The sequence below is a fragment of the Aythya ferina genome (assembly GCF_964211825.1).
Source record: "Aythya ferina genome assembly, chromosome: 4".
NCBI classification, from domain to species: domain Eukaryota; kingdom Metazoa; phylum Chordata; class Aves; order Anseriformes; family Anatidae; genus Aythya; species Aythya ferina.
The window spans coordinates 22,936,857-22,958,553 of NC_140300.1; the positions used below are offsets into that span (position 1 = coordinate 22,936,857).

Consider the following 21,697-nt stretch of genomic DNA (forward strand, 5'->3'; position numbering starts at 1 on the left):
TCTAACCACTTAGCTTCAGACAGTGTATGTTGTCCCTGTTATGTGAACACTAAAAATGAGAAAAAATTACCTAGGAAATGTAAATTCTTGTTTTTCAGTACACTGAAAAACACAGCTAACTGTGCTGAACCTACTCTAACACATTTATAAAATTTATACTGCTGACGTGTTAATAATTAGAAAATATGAAGCTATAAAGAATTTTAAAGAATCACTGGTCCTGTAATTACTAACAATGGTGTCATGCCTTCCCTGATAACAGTTCATACAAGATTCTGAAGTTTTCATAGTTCAATTGTCATATAGCAGATATAAAGACATGACTCTTATATTACTGCATCCCATGTGGAAAGCCCAAATGGCGGGACCTAAAATAGTTTAAAAACATCTTATACACACACACTTAAAATCTGATAAAATAGATAAGAATTATGAATGTCTTCTAGAATTATTATTTTTTTTTTGTTACAGTCTAATAAGACTATAAACAATACTGAAGTTCCATTTGCAAAATTAATCTAATCCACCTAAAGTTAAAAAATTACTTTCAGCTAAAACTGACATCCTTTCAAGAATTCAGACTATATTAACATGGAGTCAGGCTTTTCAGATATTAAATGACAATTTCTATCAATCTTGATGAAATTGAACCTCTTAGAACCTTCCTGTTTGGAATCTGATATATTGCTTTTTAATTCACAGACTTCTGAGAAATATCCAGCACATTTATGTAGTAAGTTCATTGCAGTCTTGGACCTGCCAATATTATAAGTATCCAAAGATTAATTAAAGTTTGGTAGTGATTAAAGTCCTATATTGAAGAAAAACACACTTTACTAGAGAAACAATGAAAATGAAACAGTTACCACTCCACTACAGACTTCTAATCTTGTGTCATGAGAGACCGTAGACCAACATTTAGAAAAATAAAGTGACTTTTTAAGGGAAAACTGCAGCAATATGCATCTTACTCAAAACACCTCCTTGTGTGAACTCTACTCTGGTAGGTTTGTTGTCTCTCTCTCTCTTTTTTTTTTTTTTTGTCTTTAAAAAGATGTCACACGTTTCTCTGATTATTTCTATGGGAGAAGAAAAATGAATGAAATTTTAATAGTTGTTTCTATATAGAAGAAAACATGGCTTCTAAAGCTCAAGTAAATGCTTTACTGTTATACTCTGAAGACTGTTAATTGTCAAGGTTAATTAATTATCCAAGTGTATAATATTTGCTGCATCCAGTAATTTTATAATTATCATTGTATTCCAAAAACAGCTAACTGTAACAAAAATCTGAAATATTTCTTAATCATGTACAATATCCTGTAAGAGAGCCCACAACCTTTAAATACTAAATTCAGAGGACCAACCTCAACCTTTGTGTAACATTTGCAGCAAGATCAATAGAAACAAAGAATATTTGACCATTTGTATTCAATGCTATGAAAGCTAACATCCTTCTGGATCAACGTCTTATTTTTGGTAAGCATTAAGGAGTAATGATATACATATGTATGTCTTATTTGCCTAATGTTTCTTGACAGATTCTCTTTCACCAAGGCTAGAACTTCCTTGCTTTCTTCCTGGTCTCTGGACCCAGGATTCCTGAATGCTAGTCTTGCTAGTAAAGACTGAGGTAAAGAAGGCATTCAGTACTTCATCCATTTCAATGTCCTGGGTAACTACATGTAGCTGCCCCTTCTACAATCCATTACACATTGGAAACTGCCTGTCTCCTACCCACATGTTACTCTACTTTTTCCTCACGAATATATACAGATATATATTTTTTCCTTTCCTCTATTTTGCTTCACTTTTTGTAAGTCATTTTGTCTTTTAATAAACCAGTTTCTATCCTGTGTTTTTAAAGCCACTTTAAATCTAAAATACATGCAAGAATCCAATATTCTTGCCTGATATTTTGAAAATGGGGACCTGGCAACTATTGACTGTAAGTGATTTATTTTCTGTACAGATACTTTATAGATGTAGATTTTACATCAAGTCATTGCCAATGTTTGCAGGCATGAAATCTAAATATGCCTGAAAGTGTCTGTCAGACTATCCCCCCACATTTGTTTGAATGCTCAAGAAATACCCTTACCACAGAAAAGAAATTCAGTGTCATTGCATGACCTTGCCACTAGCAGAATGTCTTTGAATGCTTTCAAGTTAAAAACAGCCTTGTAAGATAAGTCCCCCACATACACACAGAAGTCTTCATAGATAGCTAGGTATCTGTTTGTGAGCTGAAATACCCTGAAAATGACTGCTAGTAAAAGTGCATTGTAAGACATAATACAAATCAAGCACTTTATTTTTTTCATATCACAAACCGTTTGGAAAGAAAATGGAAATGTTTTTTTATGGATATATATATATATTCTACAAGGTACCTGGTAAATCTAGAAAATAAATAAATAAATAAATAAATAAATAAATAGGCCAAAACAAACAAACAAAAATAAAACCACACAAATTTCATGCTTTCTTTTTCAGGCCATAAGACAGATATTGTTTGTCAGTTTACAGTTAAATTCTTTCAAACTGTTGAATCCATATAGTTTATAGTGGACATAAGCAGCCATACTCTTCTCCTGCACAACCACTTTTTTACACTTTAATTCTGTTTATCCTAGTTAAGCAGTCTCTCTTAATGTTGGTTTCAACAATAATGGCAATGCCAGTTTCTAGCTAACAACTTCTAACAGAATCCTGGAATAACCAAGATTCTTAGTCACAGATTCCTCAGGTCTCAAAAAAAGTCTTTTTTAGATTACATAATTTTATTTGATTATATATTCAATTCCTCACTCTGGGGCCACATTAACTAGTCATGATGATAACCACCAAACCAGCACCAACACTATGTAACACACACTGCAGCTTACTGCTATAACTACAACACACCACCTATGCAGCCAGACTGCTTGTGGCCTTCTTTTCAGCAAGTACTGCAGACCTCTAACACAGAGTTCACTTAACTAAATAATGTATTCTTCCAAAGTGTGTGTAGGTGATCATTTACTGCTCTGTCAAGTGAGTGTCCAAGACCATTAAACCAAATACAAATAAAATTGTTCCTGACTCTAATGTAGCCTCACTTTGATATATCTCAGGGGAAAGAAACAACAACAACAAAACACAGTTTTCTTAATGGTCACAGATGAAATCATTTACTTCATTCATAAGAGAGAAGAAGCAATATATTGATAAATATATTGCTTCTTCTCTCTTATGAATGAAGTAAATGATTTATCAATATATTTATCAATATATTTATCAATATATTTATCAAATGATTTATCAATATATTTATCAATATATTGCTTCTAATATCACTATCACTTAGTTATTTATCAATATTAGTTATTTAGATATTTATCAATAGTGATATAACGAAGCACAGTTGTAAATAAGACAGATACTTAACAAGACGAGATTATTAGGTATACTTAATTATTTGCTGTATAGAGGACAGGGTAAGTCAGATGCGTCAGGGACACCCTCCTGTTGAATCATGATATTCAGAATGGACCCCTTGCTTTCTATTTTTCATTGAACCAAAGACAAAGAGGTAAGGAGCCCAGGTGCATCTGAATCCACTCCTAGCCCCAGACTCAGTCAATGGTTTATGTCTAAGGATTATGCGTGCACAATCAAAGACATAAACTTTGAGAAGTTTACAAAGTTTAGTCACTTACTGAGTACCTGTTGTAGCAAGGAATTTCTCACAAGGAGTAAGGGATCTCTGCAGCAGGAATGACCTTGACCTTGACCTTGAGTAGTGACTGGTTGACCTTGTCACTACTCAAGCACATATCCTCTCATGCAGCCAGCTGCTGTGCAGAAGAGCTTAAAGGACTCAGTATACTCACTATCTATGGTGTAAGATGATGTACTGATATCCACATTAGTTTGTTAGATTTTTTTTTGGCACATGCTCCATTGGCCCTCTGCTGCTGAGCAAGATATCTGTCTGTCAGTTCCTCTGGTATTCAGTTTGAGCCAATATTGTGGGTGCTGCCTGCCTCAGTAAGGCCTTGGATGTATCCAGTAAATGGGTTACTCCCTGCATTAGCAAGGTCTTGGGTACAACAGCTAGTGTTTTACCAAGGCAATGGTCAAACTGAATGTGAGAACTGGGGGTAAGCACTCCATTACATGAATGCATTAAAACTGTAATATCTATCTAACACCTAATGTTGTATTAAATAAATTGATTTTGTATTCTTGGTGTTGCTGCCATGAAGAGTTTTATGATCGTCTCCAAATGAATCAGCTTTGCTTTAAACTTTCCTCCAATACACATGTCACTCACTTCTCTATATATTACTCACATCTTCCATTTATTTTTGTGTAGCCTGTGCATAGTTTATTTCTACAGATGACTAAGGTGCATCAACTACTCTCTGGCTTTTAGAGTTACACATTCTTAAATACTGTCTCTTTATACCACCACGTACCCCCACTGTTTAGTGAAGTTACCGATTTCATTTAGATGAAGAAAGCAGATTTTATTTTATTTATTTTATTATTTTTTTTGCCATCCCATTGCAACAGTGAAGTAGCAGTTCAGAAGAAGTGCAAAATATGGCAAATGTTGCAGTAATCCTCATAGCTAAATCTGCATATAAATGAGGCATTTGCAGAAATTGAACTCAAATACAGTGGAATGCTATTTTTTCTAACTTCCATGCTTAGTAACTGGCAAAGGATATAAGAGGTTACTGTTTTTAAGCCAGAACACTAAAGAGAGCCTTAGAGCCTCTTGCATCATTTCTGCTTTTGACTTCAGTCTCCTATTTCACAAGATCATTGCCAAAATTCAAGCAACATGAGCAGAAATATTTGTTCACAGCAGGGAAACTGAATTTGTGTTGCTCTAGGTAAAAAAAATATGGTGAAAAAGAAAGGGCTAAAAACTCATTGCTGTGGGACCCATTTACCATCCATCAATGATTTTTTTTACAAACATTTGTGTTTTGTTTTTTTTTTTTTTAAGTCAAATTAAAAAAAAAATGCTTCGAAATAAATTAGTGGTGAGAAACTAAACAGTACCCTTGGGATTTAAATGAGAGGTGATAGGACATCAGCTGTTCATGTTCTGAGTTTCCCAAACATGGCTATGTTTTTTGGTGTTGTGTTTTCTTGTTTTTTGTTTTTGTTTTCATTTTTGTTTTTTCCTGTTTGTTTTTTAGTATTCCTAAAGCATTTCAAGAGCTCAACACAGTGAACTCCAATGAGTTGGAAGCTATTGTTTCACCACATTGTATTTTTCTTGTCACTTACCACAGGGTCAGTATTTTCTGGTTTTGACAAAATGTACAGTGTCCTCTCATTTTCTATGAAAAAAGGTAGCATTCCCCTTGCTTTGCTATTGTGTCAAAACACCTATAGGTCAGTATTTTCTGGTTTTGACAAAATGTACAGTGTCCTCTCATTTTCTATGAAAAAAGGTAGCATTCCCCTTGCTTTGCTATTGTGTCAAAACACCTATAGCTAGGAAAAAAAGGTAGTGTATGTACAGGTGCAGCATTAGAAAAGACTGCACTGTGCAAGTGTATTTTGAACGTTCTCCCACGTGCCTGGTGACAGGACGAGGGGGAATGGGTTTAAGTTGAGCCAGGGGAGTTTTACGTTAGATGTTAGGAAGAACTTCTTCACTGAAAGGGTTGTGAGGCAATGGAACAGGCTGCCCAGGGAAGTGGTGGAGTCACCATCCCTGGAAGTCTTCAAAAGACGTTTAGATGTAGAGCTTAGGGATATGGTTTAGTGGAGGGCTGTTAGCGTTAGGTTGGAGGTTGGACTCGATGACCTTGAGGTCTCTTCCAACCTAGGAAATTCTGTGAATTCTGTGAATTAATGAATGGTGGGGTTTCTTTTTTTTTTTTTTTTTTTTTTTTGTCAAGACTTCTATACTAACACTGCTGTTATGCAAATTAGCAACTACAGAATAGAAAAAAAGCCATTATTGGCTTTGGTTTTGGAATACTTTATGTGGGTCTACATAAAAGAAAAAAGATTTGCCTTCACACAAGCATTTTCAAAGTCTGAGAAGGTTCAAATTTAAACAAAAGATAAAAACAACGATCACACATTTCAAACTTGTCCTATACAGCTCTCTTCAACAGCCCATAGCTTGCTTCTGCAATATATTAATGGAGACAGGTCACAATGTAAGATACATCTGATGTATATAAGATGTTATTTGATTCTACTTCAGTGTTGATACAAGAGTGATTTGGATAATCATCCAAAATAGGGTTCGTATTTTTTTCCTAGCTCAGCACTTTCTTTCATTTGTGTGGGAGGAAATAATACGTTACCACTTGCTGACCATGAGTCAGCAGTTCACCCTGGTGGCAAAGGCGGCCAACAGGCTCCTGGGCTGCAATAGGCAACTCCCTGCCATCAGGCTTAGGGAGGTGATCCTTTCCCTCTGCTCACCACTGGTGAGGCCACATATGGAAAGCTGAGTCCAGTGCTGGGTTCTCCAGAACAAGAGAGACATCAGTATACTGAAGGGAGACCAGTACAGATATGATTTAAGGACTGCAGCATCTCTCCTGTGACAAATGGCTGAGAGAGCTGTGACTGTTCAGCCTGGAGAAAGAATCTGCAGGGGACATCTTATCATTGCATACAAACATCCGATGAGAGAGAATGAAGAAAACTGAGCCACACTCTTCTCAGAAGTGTTCACTGAGAGCACCAAGTTGAAAATAAGAAATTCAATCTGAACACAAGAAAACACTTTTTTTTTTTTTTTTTTTTTTTTTTTTTTTTTATGCTGAGGGTGGTCAGACACTGCAAACACTGGAACAGGTTGCCCAAAGAACTTGTGGAGTCTCCATCTGTGGAGATACTCAAAACTGAACTGGACAAAGTCCTATGCAATTTGCAGGGTAGTTGGATCTCCCTTCCAACCCCAACTATTCAGTGATTCCATGAATAACTCTTCTACAAGGCAATATTTTTAAGGCAGTAGGTGTGTTATAAGTGAGCCATTTGTAATGTAAAGATGATAAACACACATCAGATCTTTTTGTGCTATTATGAAAGGATGCTTTTGTGCTTCTCTCTTCATATTCCTTGAACATTTTAAAACTGTACTTAAATACCAAAATTATGATGAATGGGTCAGTCATACGAAAGTAGAAATACCAAATACTGCATTTTCAGCCTCAACAAATCAAAATAATTGGCGTCTATTCCTAACGTTCATTTTAAAGTAGGAAAAAGATAACAAGGTAAGGACCCATAAGGATAAACTCATTTTATAGTTGATCTTCACAGTAAATAGATAAATACACTTTAAAATCTAGTATATTCTACTCAACATGAACAAGTATAATTTTCCATTAGACTACTCACATAATGTGAAGATTCCTGAGCATAATAAGGCTGTCATCCCCTAAAATATTCTAAAGTAGTGGCAAAATTAACATTATAACTGAGGAATTATAAATTTTTCTCCTTTATAGATAAATTGTACATCTTTCAATTTATACTTATAAAGAACAGTATTTCAGAGGTAACATTATGAGGTTTAACCTTCATTTCATTAATCTAATGTTGGCCATTGTCAAATATGTAGTTTTCAAACTAGCTGCCCCACTGGTCTTTTCTGCTATGGTAATGGTGCATTTGTGTCCTTAAATATCCAAAAAAGAGAATTAGCAATGACACGGCAGCACTGCCAAACTCTCCCCTAGGTATGTAGTGATTTAATTCTACATAGAAACGATGATATTGAGAATTTGTCTTTTCAGATTTCTTGCCAGAATTATATTTTGGTTTCTTAATGATCTTCAGATTCATTTTTCAGATTCAGATTTCATTAAGCTTTTTTTTTTTTTTTTTTTTTTTTTTAATGCTGTATGAATTGTTGACTCTAGGTTTGTGCTCAGCCATATCCCTTAGTTTAATTGAGTTTGTTTGTTCATGCTACAAGGACTTTGCAGTGTTCTGAAGCAAGAATGGGTAAAATTAGGGAACATTCACTCAGCTGTTTAGCTGTCAGTCCATCATAACTTGAATATTGATTCTGGGGTGTTGTTGACATTCCCTAGGTGTATGTGTCAAGTTTGTTGACAGAGAGCTCTACACTTAATTGAATGTGACGTCCATATGTGAAGTGATGAAGTGTGTCAGTGATGCGTTCTTCCTCCCCTTCCTTCTAGCCCTTTCCAATATATTCAATGGCTTGTTATGAAATTCCACACTGTTCTAACAAAGCTGCCTTCACTTTCTTTCTTTAACTTCATAAATTGAAAATCTGGGTCTGATCTCACATCATTTTCACACAGGTATGTCTTCACTGGATTGTGAGACAACAAACAAGTCCTGCCCTTTTAAACACTCATTCACGCCTTTTAAGTGTTTACGTAAGGGATAAAGTTGAACTAATAGGTAGCAGTTCACATTATAGCTTCAGGCAGTCTTAATAAAAGCTTTGCATGTTCTGCAGTCCACTCACTGTGAAATTAATAGTCTTATGCCACTCTTACTCAACTCATCAATATTAGGCTGACTAAACATAATGTGTTGGTTGAATCTCAGGTGTCATAAAGCTTATAAGAAATACATATTTTCCTCCATGTTCCTAAACCACAGATAATCATCTTAGTAACCATGACATACCTTGCCTATTTAAAATATGAGAAAGAAATTAGAAGTCAGGGGATTTCCTATCTTCAGTTATCATCATCTTTGATCCTGCAGAGCAACTCACAGGGGTTTTTCTACAGAACATTTTTTCTGTCAATTATAGAGTCATAGAATATCCTGAGTTGGCTATCTTGACCCCTGTTTGTCTATGTGCACTGTTGTTTTCAATCTTGAAAAGCAAAAAGCAAACAGTACCTCATAAAACTGTTGGGATATTCTTGCCATGTAACTAGTCCTTGCCTCATGAAAAATATATACACATATATAAATACATTTACATTTATATATACATATGTAACTTGTTGTCAGATTTCATTTTTGTCTTCCTGCTTAACAGAGATGTGTCTCATAGAGTTCAGAGATTTGATGCTTTTGCAAAAGGAGCTCTTCATGCTAAATTTTTAAAAAGCACAAATATATACTTGTAGGCACGTGCAAGAAGAAAATAGTGATGTTGTAACTTCCCATTAAATAATATATAATATCTATCTGGAAATTCAGCAGGCAGGTGCAAGGCATTGGTTAGGATATCAATTCACACCCTTTCACCAGCCAGGAAAATACATTCTTATTCCAACAGAGATGTGGTGGAACCAAAGACAAAGGGAATTAACTGACTAACGGGAGTAATGAACATAAGAGAAGGAAAGAAGAGTTCCCATCAAGCAGAGCAAGGAAATGACCATTGTGTATGTGCTGAATCCACAAGACACTCTACCTTACATGCAGTTGGAGTCTGTTTTCCACAGGGCAGGTACCAACACAAGGCAGGAACATTCATGAGTGGGGGAAATGGAAGAGAATAAGATAACTTCTCTAAATTAACAATAGAATTATACAAGCTAAAGGAGACATCAGATTAACATGAATTTCTGATCTGTTAAAAGGGTTCATATAGTTCTAACAGCAAATTAATATGTTCATCAGAGCCTTTTTTATTTTGTTTATATATCCAAACAGGGAAGGAATTTTCCCCAAACCAGGGAAGAGTTCAGACTGTTGCTGCACCTAGCTGAAATACAGCACAAAAAGAAAAAGAATTGTTCTTTAAAATGAATCTGATTCTGAACTACTACAAAGGTAAATGTCACCATCTTGCTTTAAGTCACCATTTGAATTTAGGTCTGTCAGCAAAGGAAGATTGAATCATACCTTTATATTAATGTTTTCCTTTCTCTGCCTCCTTCTATACCACAACAACATTATCTATATTAGCATTAAAATTTTTAACCAAGTTCTTCATAAACATGTGAATTTACCTATCTGTGAAAAAAAAAAAGGGGGGGGGGGGAAGGAGGCAATATTTAATACAGTAAAAAGAAAAGCATAAAGTAACCTTCATCATACATGAGCTTGGAAAACTAAAAATTACCTTATCATATCCTTGTTGGCTGAAATTCTGTGGAGTTACACCTGTTGGGCAATACTACTGCCTCGAAATTTCTGTGATGGGGGCTATGCCAACTCTCTGAAGAAAAAAAAAATATATAAAAAAGATAGTGATTTTACTAAGTTTTGTATTAGGAATCCAAATAGGCTTTTGAAAATCTTTCTGCTTTAAGGACAGTTTGACATTTAGAAATTGAAGTCCTTTACAAAGTCACATATTTTTTTGATGTGTTTAAGTACTTTATGTGTTCAGTAAATGTCATAATGCCATTAATTCTCTTTGCAGAGACATCCAATTTTATCCCGTTAACAAGGTGTAGTGCAACCAGTGGAGTATTTGTCTGAACACTGAAGGTCTGGAGTGGATTTGTCTGAAAAGATGGGTATTGAAAATTCAAAACTAGTCACTTGGAAGTTAGGGTTCAGTGAATGCTGACACCTCAAGTCTCTGAGCAAAGTAAAAACAAATTTTCAGGTTTCCAAATCTATAGTTTTCTTTTTAATGAGTATGTAAGTGTCATTTGGAAAAGTATGGTTTGTAAGTGAAAAGCATGCTATTTTTTTTTTTTTAATTTTAATATTTTTAACGTGAACATTTTTTGTCATTGAAGTACTTTTTCACATGACTCAACCCAGAAGGTTTCTAAGCAACCTTCTGCAGCCGGGGAAAAGCACAGACAGGCTTAACAGAAGATTCATGTGGGTGACCCTAATACTAAGAAAAATTAACTGAGCATCTAAAAGCTTCCATTGTTTTTTAAAGCCTTTATGACCAAATACCAGTAATTTACTCTTACTTACTCAAGAGCCATTTATGAAACTGCTGCAGTCACCCAACTTTTTCACCTTCTGGGAAAGTAAATGAGTAAATAATACTTTGTAGCTTTATTTCTCACTACTGTATTCTAGAAGTATTCCTTTTATGGGTTATTAAGGTATTAACAAAAGCTTTTGTGCTTTCAGTAATGGTTAAGTGAGGGGGTGGCTCTTGCAGTGATGACTGAAAAAATGTGAGTGCAACAGGGGACAGCCAGAGCTGACCTGAGGACATCCAGCACTGAGGACACAGTTCTGCTGGGCTATCTGTGGACCTGGCCCTTCTTGGTGTCATCAGAGCTGCCTGGACAAGGAGTGGGTATCCACAGGCAGCACAGCTCTGACCAGATCTCAAAGAACAAGATAACCTGGCACAAGTCCTCTTCTGTTGACAAACAATTTATCTGTTGCAGTACTGGCATCAATGCAATGGGATTTGTTACAGGACAAGGTGAGTCTAAATCCCTATTTTAACAGCTGTCCAGGTCTGTTCCCAAGCCCACATTCATCCATCCATCACAAACACTGCTAATGCACCATCACACATTCAGCAGTGAGCAAGGTCCATGCTCTGGAGCATGCTGGAGAGGGTTGGTTGGCTTGTGGAGGCTGAAGGCATAAAACAAATTAATGCACCAGTATCTCACCCTCAGATCTGGAGGAAAGCTTTAGCCAGATACTGTGCTTTGAATTGAAGCAACCTACAAGCAGGACATGTGGAAACAGCTCATGAGGTCTGTTTTTCTTCACATTATAGGGTACAGTAGCAGGCCAGTGGGGGGACAAACCATTGTAGCTCATATGCAAACATGGATGGTGGGTTTCCTAGCAGTCTAGTAACATGTAAGTAGTTAGACATTAGTAATGAGAGCCTACGTGGCTAACTGATTGCATTGAAGTTCATCTACAATAGTGTGAAATGTGAAAAACAACAGAAACATAAAACAGCTGACATGCAATGAACAATAGACAGCCAAAACAGTCTGTGAAACAGTGGTCAGACTACATGAGACACTTGAAATTTTGAGTGAAAACATTTCTGCTGTTGTTTTATTCCTACTGTGTACAGAAAAACACAGATGTATGTGCTTTCATTGTATGTATACAGGATTGTATCATGAATTTATCCTCTTAAAAAAAGCAACCAACACACCCCAAATTTTGACAATGAGATCAAAACCATAATTAGAGCATGTAAATATTAGCTCCCTAGCTAATCTTTGAGATCCACTACTCATACATTTCCATTACTTCCTTGAATATCCATTGCTTCTTGTTTTACTAGTCCTTTGCTTTCCTGATGAAAAGGCTTTTATTTCCCATTACCATTTTTAAAACACCTAAATATATCTGCAGACTTCCCAAATAAGCCACATCTCTATGTAATTCAAAAATATTTTAAAAATAAAACCATTGTTTAATAGACAAATGCTCCTGGAAACGAAAACATAATGAGAACAGGTGACTTTCTCTAGGTTTAGTTGCAGATTCAGTGACAAAGATGAGAACTACCACCTCTAGGAGTCCTGTTACCTCTCTCTCCAAGAACTATCACTTCTCCTATATACATCAGTGCTTGAGCCACAACACACTCAGTCATGGCTGTACCTAAGATAACCTAAGAAATCGTTGTTGTTCTAATGAAGAAGAATTATTCCCTTTCTACACATTGGAGAAATTTTTGAGGTGAACTAATTTGCCCAAGTTCACAAGGGGTTCAGTGACAGAAAAGAAAAAATAACTTTTTTCCCCCTTCTGGGTCCAAATCCAATACCCCAGTCTCCCAGCCACAAAGCATAACTTGTTCTAATGGTATCAGCTCAGTACAAGGAGAAATCACCTGGAGACATACACAGAGACTTGTTTATAGTCATCAGGGAGTAGGAGGCAGACAGCTAAACCAGCTCTATACACAAAAACCTTGAAGATAAGAATGAACACAAACTTCATATCTGTTCTCAAGGCCACTTGACTCTTTAGAGGTTTAATTTTGCAGATTACCAAGAGGGTGTCTTGTGAGCTGGGGTCACTTCAACTTAGCTCCCAGCAGTGTGGTAAATCAGATCCTGTCCATGTAACTGCAGTAGAAGCTCTCATTTGGAAGAAAAATCTATGCTTAGGAATCTATCACAGTGAAGAAAACATTGCAAAAGGAAACTCACACAGTGGTGCCTCTGAGAGCTGACAGTTCAGCCTGCAACAAAAGTAGATCTAGCAGTGAAGCACACAAGTCCTCCATTCATCTCCCTGAGTGATAACTCTAAAACCTATTTTGCCACCGGTGTGTGTTATTTCGCTGCTGAGCAGAGAACGAAAGAAGAAAGGAAGATAACACCGTAATAATCAGCAACTTGTTTCTCCCCATAAGAGGCAAAGACTGAATTTCAAGCAGAGTTTTTAAAAATGCTTTCTTTTTGCTGACTGAAATCCTGACTTCAACGAAATCAATAGTATTTTTGTCATTGAATTCAGAGGGTCCAAGATTTCATCCAACACATTTCCAGTCTAATCTCTGCTAAGAGCACTAGTATGTGCATTTCCAAGAGCTCAATTCTCAGTGTTGGTTCTCCTGAAAATATGGCACTTTATTGCAGTTCTTAAGTAGGAATTATTTTTTTCTTTAGAAAATCTAAACAAAATAATCCACATATAGTTCAGTTTGATAAAAGTCTTTTGGCATTTGGATTTTTAATACTTCAAACAAGATGCAAAACTACTGGATACAAAACTAAAAATGTCTGGGTAAATTCAGTGACAAGTATCTTGTGCCCAGGATTTTGATGCCTAAAATAACTGTAAACAGTAATTAAATATTTCTTACTTGACAGAGCTGTACATCTACAGGCCAGTGTCAGTATGCTGGTCCGTGGAATTATTTAAAGGAACATTAATCTCTGCTGATCATCAAATGACATGAATAAGCATTAGGGTCTCTGGCATGCAGGGAGGGACTACAATTAAAGAAAGCAGTAACATCAACAAATACTCATAAGTAATGTTCATAAACCTTTTAGGAAAGTTCTGCTATGCAAAGAATAACTGGTATTAGAAACAGACCCCTTATCTCTGGAAAACACATTTGTTAGGCTTATAAACAAGATATAAATTATGTATACCCTTGCTGCTGTGACAAAATACAACAAATACATTAAAAAAAACAACCCACATTTCATTAAATTTTAAATAAATTGCCTTTTTAACTCATGAGGAGATTGTTTATTTCAAGAGTTTATTTTTTCTAACTTTGTTTTATCTTTATATGGCAAAAGTTGTTGCCAACTCCTTCAGAAAAAAAAAAGAAAAAAATAATAAAAAAGACCATTAAAGCTGTAAAAGGGAGAAAATTATGACTCAGTTACCAGAAAAAAAAAAAAATGTTTGGTTTTTTTTTTTTTCAGTGTACAAGATTAATGGCCCTGCCCCTTGGACATTTTATGTGTTAGAACAACAAATTACAATGAACATCAGCAAAAATTTTGCTCACAAATTTGGAACGGAATAACTACTTCTCAACGGTCTTCAGAAAAACTTCATTCTTCATGATTTCACCAGATAACTGAAAGTTGTATTCCACTGAAACATTTGTGTTTTCCTCATTTTTACTGTGACCTCTGCCATCATAACCAACACAGTTTCTTTCTGTATCACTTCAAGCTCTATGACAGGTAGCATCATGCTTTATACTATTTTTTTTTCCTTGGTTGCTCTTTCTATGTTTTCTCTTTTCATCACTTCTTTTTATCCCTTACATTCTGTACCACTCCCCACACATCAGACAAATTCTCCCCTCTGCCAATAACCCATAACATATGGTTTTAGGTAAAGAAAGACTTAAGAGGAACAAGAAGTGATACTGGCAAAATATGCTCTCTAAAGCTATTTTCTACACCTCAGGCAGAATAGAGAATATTGTTATAATTGCTATTTTTATATGGAAAATATTACTATTAACATCTGTTACCTATGAATCTGTCTAATTTAGGAGAAAAGCAGGCAATAAGTTAGTTTTACATGGTCTGTCAATTAAAAAAATATTCTGGTGAATTATTTTATCCAGAGTCCGTTGGGCTTTAATGGATTATCAGTTTATAGAAAAGCGTGGTTGGCAGTACCAGCAAACTATAGCCTTTTGAATCTTTTGTTCCGGCGGCTACTAAGAAAGAAATTCTATAGCTGCTGAAGCAAAGTAAGGTAACTGGGTTTGTTAGAAAAAGCTTAGCTAATCTAAACTATGCTTTCAAATACACAGGAGTTTTATACAGCTAATCTTATTCACTCCAAAATAGAACCTTTTAAAGCAGAAAAAATGTAGGGCTGTTTAATGGAATCAAACATTTTTTTCTGGATCAAGGTGTGATACTGCTTTATGCTTCTCATTGTTTCAGTGTTTGTGTGTAACACTGAAGAGGGTTAAACATGACATTTGAAGCTGATCCTTTGTCATAAAACTGGATCAATCGGGTTGAATGATTTTGGCAGCTAATTGCTCTGCAGTAGATAGAAAAAGTTGTGAAATATTCTTCAAAATGTATTCTTCAAAACCATTAAGCATTGGCTTAACACTGCTTCAACTGAAGATAATAGATGTTGCAGAGAATAGTTGTACCTTCTCAGATTGGTTAGGCTGAGTGGTTGGGCTGAAGAGAAGCCCACAGGAGAATTAATCACTTAAATTTCAGAAAAGCAGAGGTGGGGTTTTAGTCACAAGAGAAATTTTGTGTTAAGGTCCCAGTGGCTGAATTGTAAATACATTCTTGACAGAAGTATATGAAAGCATTGTTGAATAGATCAAAAGGAATGTGTCTTGACCTGGGAAGCAGTTTTTCCTAGACATGAATAAATGAGTTATAGGAAAAATGAGATGTCCTAAAATAATTGCAGAAATCTCTGGGATAGCACACGGTAGGGACCAACCAAGCCATTTTCTAAATATTGCTGTGTGTTAGCAGTCAGGAAAAAAAATGGCCTTTATTATTATTATTATTATTATTATTATTATTATTATTATTATTTATTTATTTATTTATTTATTTTTTCCCCACAGTTAAACATTACTTTCAGTTTGAGGTAATTTTTACTTTTTGTATTTGATTGGGCCTGTTAGGGAATATGGACTGCAGTATGGCAACAGTTGAATTTTGGACAGTTAAGTTCAATATGTATTTTATACTAATATTCTGAACGGCTACTTTGAATGCCTCATTGCCTAAGGCCAGGGAAGGTTTTCTAACAGTTTTCTTGAAAGTAAAATTAGATTTTAGACTGAGGGAATGTGTGAGCTTGTAGATTTTGGAGAAGGGGGGATTATGACACAACCTATCTTGTTGTGTATAATAAAAATAATTCTAATTTTTTTTTGTATGATCAGTGGTCTAAGAAACCTTATGCTTTGAACTTTCATTTACCTCCTAGACTGGAGTTAAAGAGAAATCTTTACATATGAGTGAGGGAAAATCTGGAATTCATACCAATGTTCGCTATCTAATAAACTGAAAATCTATAAAAATTAGGTGGTCCGTGTAAGGTGAAACACTCATATAAAAAAATGTGATTCTTCTCCTGAGCAAAAAAAAATAATCTTCTAGAGCAATTATAAATTTTCAGATCAGTTGATATTTCTACCTGTGACAGTAACCAGGCTGACCTCTCATCCCTCCTACATCCTTCAGGCAACTAACTAGCAAGTCTATTTTCAACTGAAACTTTTCAGTTCTTCTACACTCAAATGCAGCACACTGGTTTTTACTGCAGTAATTTTGACTTAAAGTCAGAACATGGAACAATGAATATTGCTTAAATTATTTATTTAGGACAAAAGCAAATAGATAAAACAAGCTTTATACCAAGAGAACAGCAAGAATGCCATCATATTTGTACAAACCTAATATGTCTAAAGTGGATAGACATGTCTCCTGTAATATCTCATGTCATTTTCCTTGTCATATAAACAATTTCTGCCTCAATGAAACAGAGGAAAACTCATCAGATGTTGTCTTTTTGCTCATCCAAACTCTTCATTTTTTGAGCAAAGATTGTAATATCATTGTCATCAATCTATAGAGCTTTCCAGTGTGGGCCTATGGATTGTCATCTACAAGCCACTATTACCTCTGTAGCATAGGAGCTTAATGACACAGGTTTTAACCAACATACTGATTTCTTAATTTGGATGAATATATTCATATTGTTAAAGATATATTCAATATATTCATTATGTTAAAGAAAATGTGGAATTTGAAAAGTGCTAACTCTACAATATGTTCAATTAGCAATTTTTTAAAAATTTGCACAGGCCAGTAATCTATGTAAATTTTAAGTTGTTATATAGATTACTAATACTGGCATGTTTTAAGAAGATACATGCAGTAAAACAGTTGAAGTGGTTTATTATTGATAACAAAGCAATGGGAGCAGAATGTTTACTTTTATTAGGAGTGGATTGTTAAGAGAACATCAAGAGAGCAGCAGTACTACAGTGGTCCAGGCATTTGTGTACTTCTTCCCAATCAGAAGTTTGGGAAGAAGAGAATACCTGTATGTTACAAGAGCAGAGAGTCCTATCAGACTCTGTCACCTATCTCTTTTCCTCTTAGTGAATTAGAATATAGAAAAACTTCTAACCCAGTTAGTTATCTGACATTTTTTGCTATTTTAACCTGATGACTTTTTTATTTTTGCATCTGGAGACAACAGAACATAGTGGAGATGAGAACTGATTCAGTTCACTGAACACAGTTGTGGCAGAGGACTTGGAATTACCCAAATAATCATTCCTTCTTCAAATATTCTTTCACACTTCTATTCAGTCTGTCTTTTTCAAAACAAAATGACAAACAAAATTTAGAAATTGAGGATTAATAAGCAAAATAGTGATACTGTCTTATTTTCTAAAGTCTGTAAATTAGGAAACATCTATCTGATCTTGCTTGAGGTTTCAACAGCAGCACTAGATATTTGTTGGATCATAAGTAACTCAGAAACAAAACAAACAAACAAACAAACAAACAAACAAAAAAACAACACTTTTTCGTGGAAATGTGAGTTCTTTTTTTAAAAATTATTATTTTATTTTGAGCACAACATTATCATGTTTGTTTGTTTTTTTTTTATCTGTCATCAGTTACCAAATTACCTAGCTTTAATTTTTTTAAAAATATTTCCCAAAATCTCCTTCATAACATAGTAACAGGCAACTTGCACAAACGATAATTTCACTAAAAGTTATCAGTTTGTATTCATCTCTCTTTCTAGTTTTTCTAGTACTGATTTCTAATCATTTTAAGGCTTTTTCTGTGATGAAAATTCATTTCTGTGCTCTGAGTTTAGCTACAGTTTTTTCTTTTTCATATTCTCACCTCTCTGAACTCTCACATGAGTAAATTAGTCTTCTGTAACTCCTATGAACAAATAAACTGCTTGAAAAAAATACATTTATTTTATTTATTACTTCTGTTGTTTACTGATGGCTCTGGTATTAAACAATGCATTCTTCAAAGACTGAATATTTAATTTGTTTAAACAGGAGACACTGTGCTATATACATAAAACTAAGTGCATGATCCCTTTGACACTTCACAAATACCTCTGCATTTTTCAGAATATACTACACAGAAAAAGAACAATGAAAACAAAGCTAATGATGGGTCTCCAGCAAAACACTGAAGGCAATTCTCAAAATGAAAGAACTTTTTCATTACGCCCTAGTTATAGTTTAGAAATTCCACCTAGAGATGCTCACCCAGCAGCATTCCCTTAAGTAAAATCACCAGAACAGACACATTTTCAGAGTGGAAAGCACTGAGAAAGTGTAACATTTGTACAAGTATGCCATTTTGTAAAAACAGCTCAAAACAGGCAGGCATAGCTTCATAACAGCTCATAATCTTTTTATTATTATAATTATTATTATTCATCTTAAAAATATGGATTTGTATTTGTAAAGATTATACAGCGCTCCAATCCTCAGGTATTTCAAAACAATCACTGAACAGAAAGAAAGAAAGAAGGAAAAAAATATATATAAAAAAAAAAAAGAAAGAATGAAAATGAGAATGATTTTTGGCTTAAAATCACATTTAAAATTTTATTTTATTTTTTTATGCTTTCAAAGCTTAAAACAAATGACACAATGTAAAGCAGTAAAATGATGTAAAAAAATGTAATGTGGGTGGGGAATAGGAAAAGGAAAAAAGTGTGCTACTAGGCTTCAAAAAGTCAGTTTTATTATTATTTCTTCTTAACAGAATATATGTAGCAAAACAAATGTAAGAGTTCATAAACTTACCTGATGTCCAGTTTAGTACTGAAAGAAATATCACATATATTAATTGCTTGTTCAAAGTTACACAGGTTTCTAAAATTTGTCCATCAACTTTGGAAGTCCTCTTCTCATGTATGGTTTTAGTGGCTTTTTGGTCTGAATCAATTTAGTAGATAAGTAACTGCAAATGAGGTAAACATATGATCTGTTTGAGCTGTTCCTACGTGTCAAATTTACTGAATCTTTATACCATTACAGGCTGGGAGATGAGTGGTTGGAAAGCTGCCTGGTGGAGAAGGACATGGGAGTATTGATTGATAGTTGGCTGAATATGAGCCAGCAGTGTGCTCAGGTGGCCAAGAAGGCCAACAGCATCCTGGTTTGCAAAAGAAGCAGTGTGGCCAGCAGGTGTGGCTAGGGAAGTGATTGTCCCCCTGTACTCAACTCTGGTGAGGCCGCACCTCGAGTACTGTGTTCAGTTTTGGGCCCCTCACTACAAGGACATTGAGGTGCTTGAAAGAGCCCAGAGAAGGGCGACACAACTGGTGAGGGGTCTGGAGAACAAGTCCTGTGAGGAGCGGCTGAGGAAGCTGGGCTTGTTCAGCCTGGAGAAAAGGAGGCTCAGGGGCGACCTTATCACTCTTTATAAGTACATTAAAGGAGGCTGTAGTGAGGTGGGGTTGGTCTATTCTCCCATGTGCCTGGTGACAGGATGAGGGGGAATGGGCTAAAGTTGCACCAGGGGAGTTTCAGGTTGGATATTAGGAAGAACTTTTTTACTGAGAGGGTTGTTAGGCATTGGAATGGGCTGCCCAGGGAAGTGGTTCAGTCACCATCCCTGGAGGTTTTTAAAATATGTTTAGATGTAGAGCATAGGGATATGGTTTAGTGGAGGACTTGTTAGTGTTAGATCAGAGGTTGGATTTGATGATCTTGAGGTCTCTTCCAACCTAGACAGTTCTGTGATTCTGTGATTTGTTGACCTTCTCAATATGCCCCTTTTTCTATGTGCCATCAGTACTAGCCTTACTTGGAAAAGATTGTTATGCCTTGGTGATGATTTTCAGTAAGAACATCTAAATAAAGCAAATGCCACTGAACATTCAGTTGCTTGCAGTGTGCTTTTTATTTTTTTTAAATGAATTTATGACATTTTTAATTAATAAATAAAAATAAATAAAAATGAAAATCAACCTTCCAGTTTGCTGGAATATAAAAATCATTAACATTTTGAGCTATACTGAAAACAGAAATGGAAAACTAATTTGGAGGAAAATGATACTTGATATAGGAAAATTTTCCAGAAGTCTGTCCAAAGAGAAAACATCAAAGTCATTGAAAAAGGACAAAATAGGAAATATGACATCTTCCACTGAAACAATATTCCATTGAAGTAATGTTTCACAATATTAATTCCACTGTTTCTTTCATTTTCAGTCATACAAGGGAACTACAATAAATAATTACTCACTCTGTCCAAAAATTGTAGGTAACAGGCTAAAAGTAAGAGTATGTTTCTCTGTTTTTCAGTACTTCATTCAATGTTCTTTCATACACTGGGACCTTCACTATTCTCAGAATCCTCTGCTCTTTGTGCATACCACGCACTAAACAGCAACAGAAAAAATGCTGGTAAAATCCAGGCACGTTTGCAATACCATGAACTAGTGAATTTGTGCAAATACTATTAACATTGGGTATAATATATAAAAATCTTTCTCCTTCTTTGCTTTGACTGTACTACGTTTTAAATTCACCTGTCACTATACATGTACATGCTACATACAACCTTTAAACAAAACACACACATTTCAAACTTACTTCATTTTTTTCCATTCCTGTCTATGTCTTCGTCACACAAAATGACTAATAACCCACATATAAAGCTTAGTTCCATTTTGCCACTCCTTTATATCTTTATATATCTTTGGATTTGCCAATCGTGTGTATCTGTATATTACAGTCTTCTGTGAGGTTAAGGAAAAAAAAAAAAAAAAAAAAAAGGAAAGTCTTTCTCCATAATCAGACACTCTCCTTTTCTGTCTTCTCTGTAGGAATGTTCAAACAGTTAAGAGGGCACATGCTGTTCACAGGACCAGAACAGAAACATTTGTACTGCCAAAGAAGGTATTTTGTATAAAACTGCATGGATCCACAGTGACACCCAGCGGCCACTGTCCTTGCCATAGTGATGCGTTTACTAAACATTTCCATGTCCTTTTGTTTAGTATGCATTCTGTATGAAAGCAGTAACTCTTAAGAAAGTCTGGTTTAATAGGATTAAGCCAAACATTGTTTGTTTGTTTGTTTAAATTTACTTTATATAAGTATTTTAATATTATGAGTTGTGTGCAGCGTGTGATGTTGGCAAATACTGCTTTTATATAGGTTTAAGACATGGTTTCATTAGCCAATGCTAAAAGTGATGTACACAGCCAGTATGAATGGAAAATGAAGACAAAAGTCAGAATGACATCTTGGAGTTATACTGTGAAAACCTTCAAGAAGAGCTTGCGTGTAACACAATTAATATTATGTGAACTTTAATTAATATAATAGTAA

At 35.1% G+C, this 21,697-nt stretch overlaps 1 long non-coding RNA gene across 2 annotated transcripts; it reads left to right on the forward strand.

The window, feature by feature from the left end:
• Positions 1-5,219: 5,219 nt before the first annotated feature.
• On the forward strand, positions 5,220-21,323 carry LOC311435863. 2 transcript variants are annotated; one of them, XR_014692456.1, is made up of 6 exons: positions 5,220-5,295; positions 9,631-9,750; positions 10,346-10,442; positions 11,023-11,326; positions 14,274-14,540; positions 21,190-21,323. It is a non-coding gene; the product is annotated as an uncharacterized lncRNA (long non-coding RNA). The 2 variants fall into 2 exon arrangements; XR_014692457.1 differs by lacking the exon at positions 21,190-21,323 and having other exon boundaries at positions 14,274-15,860.
• The last annotated feature ends 374 nt before the right edge of the window (positions 21,324-21,697 follow it).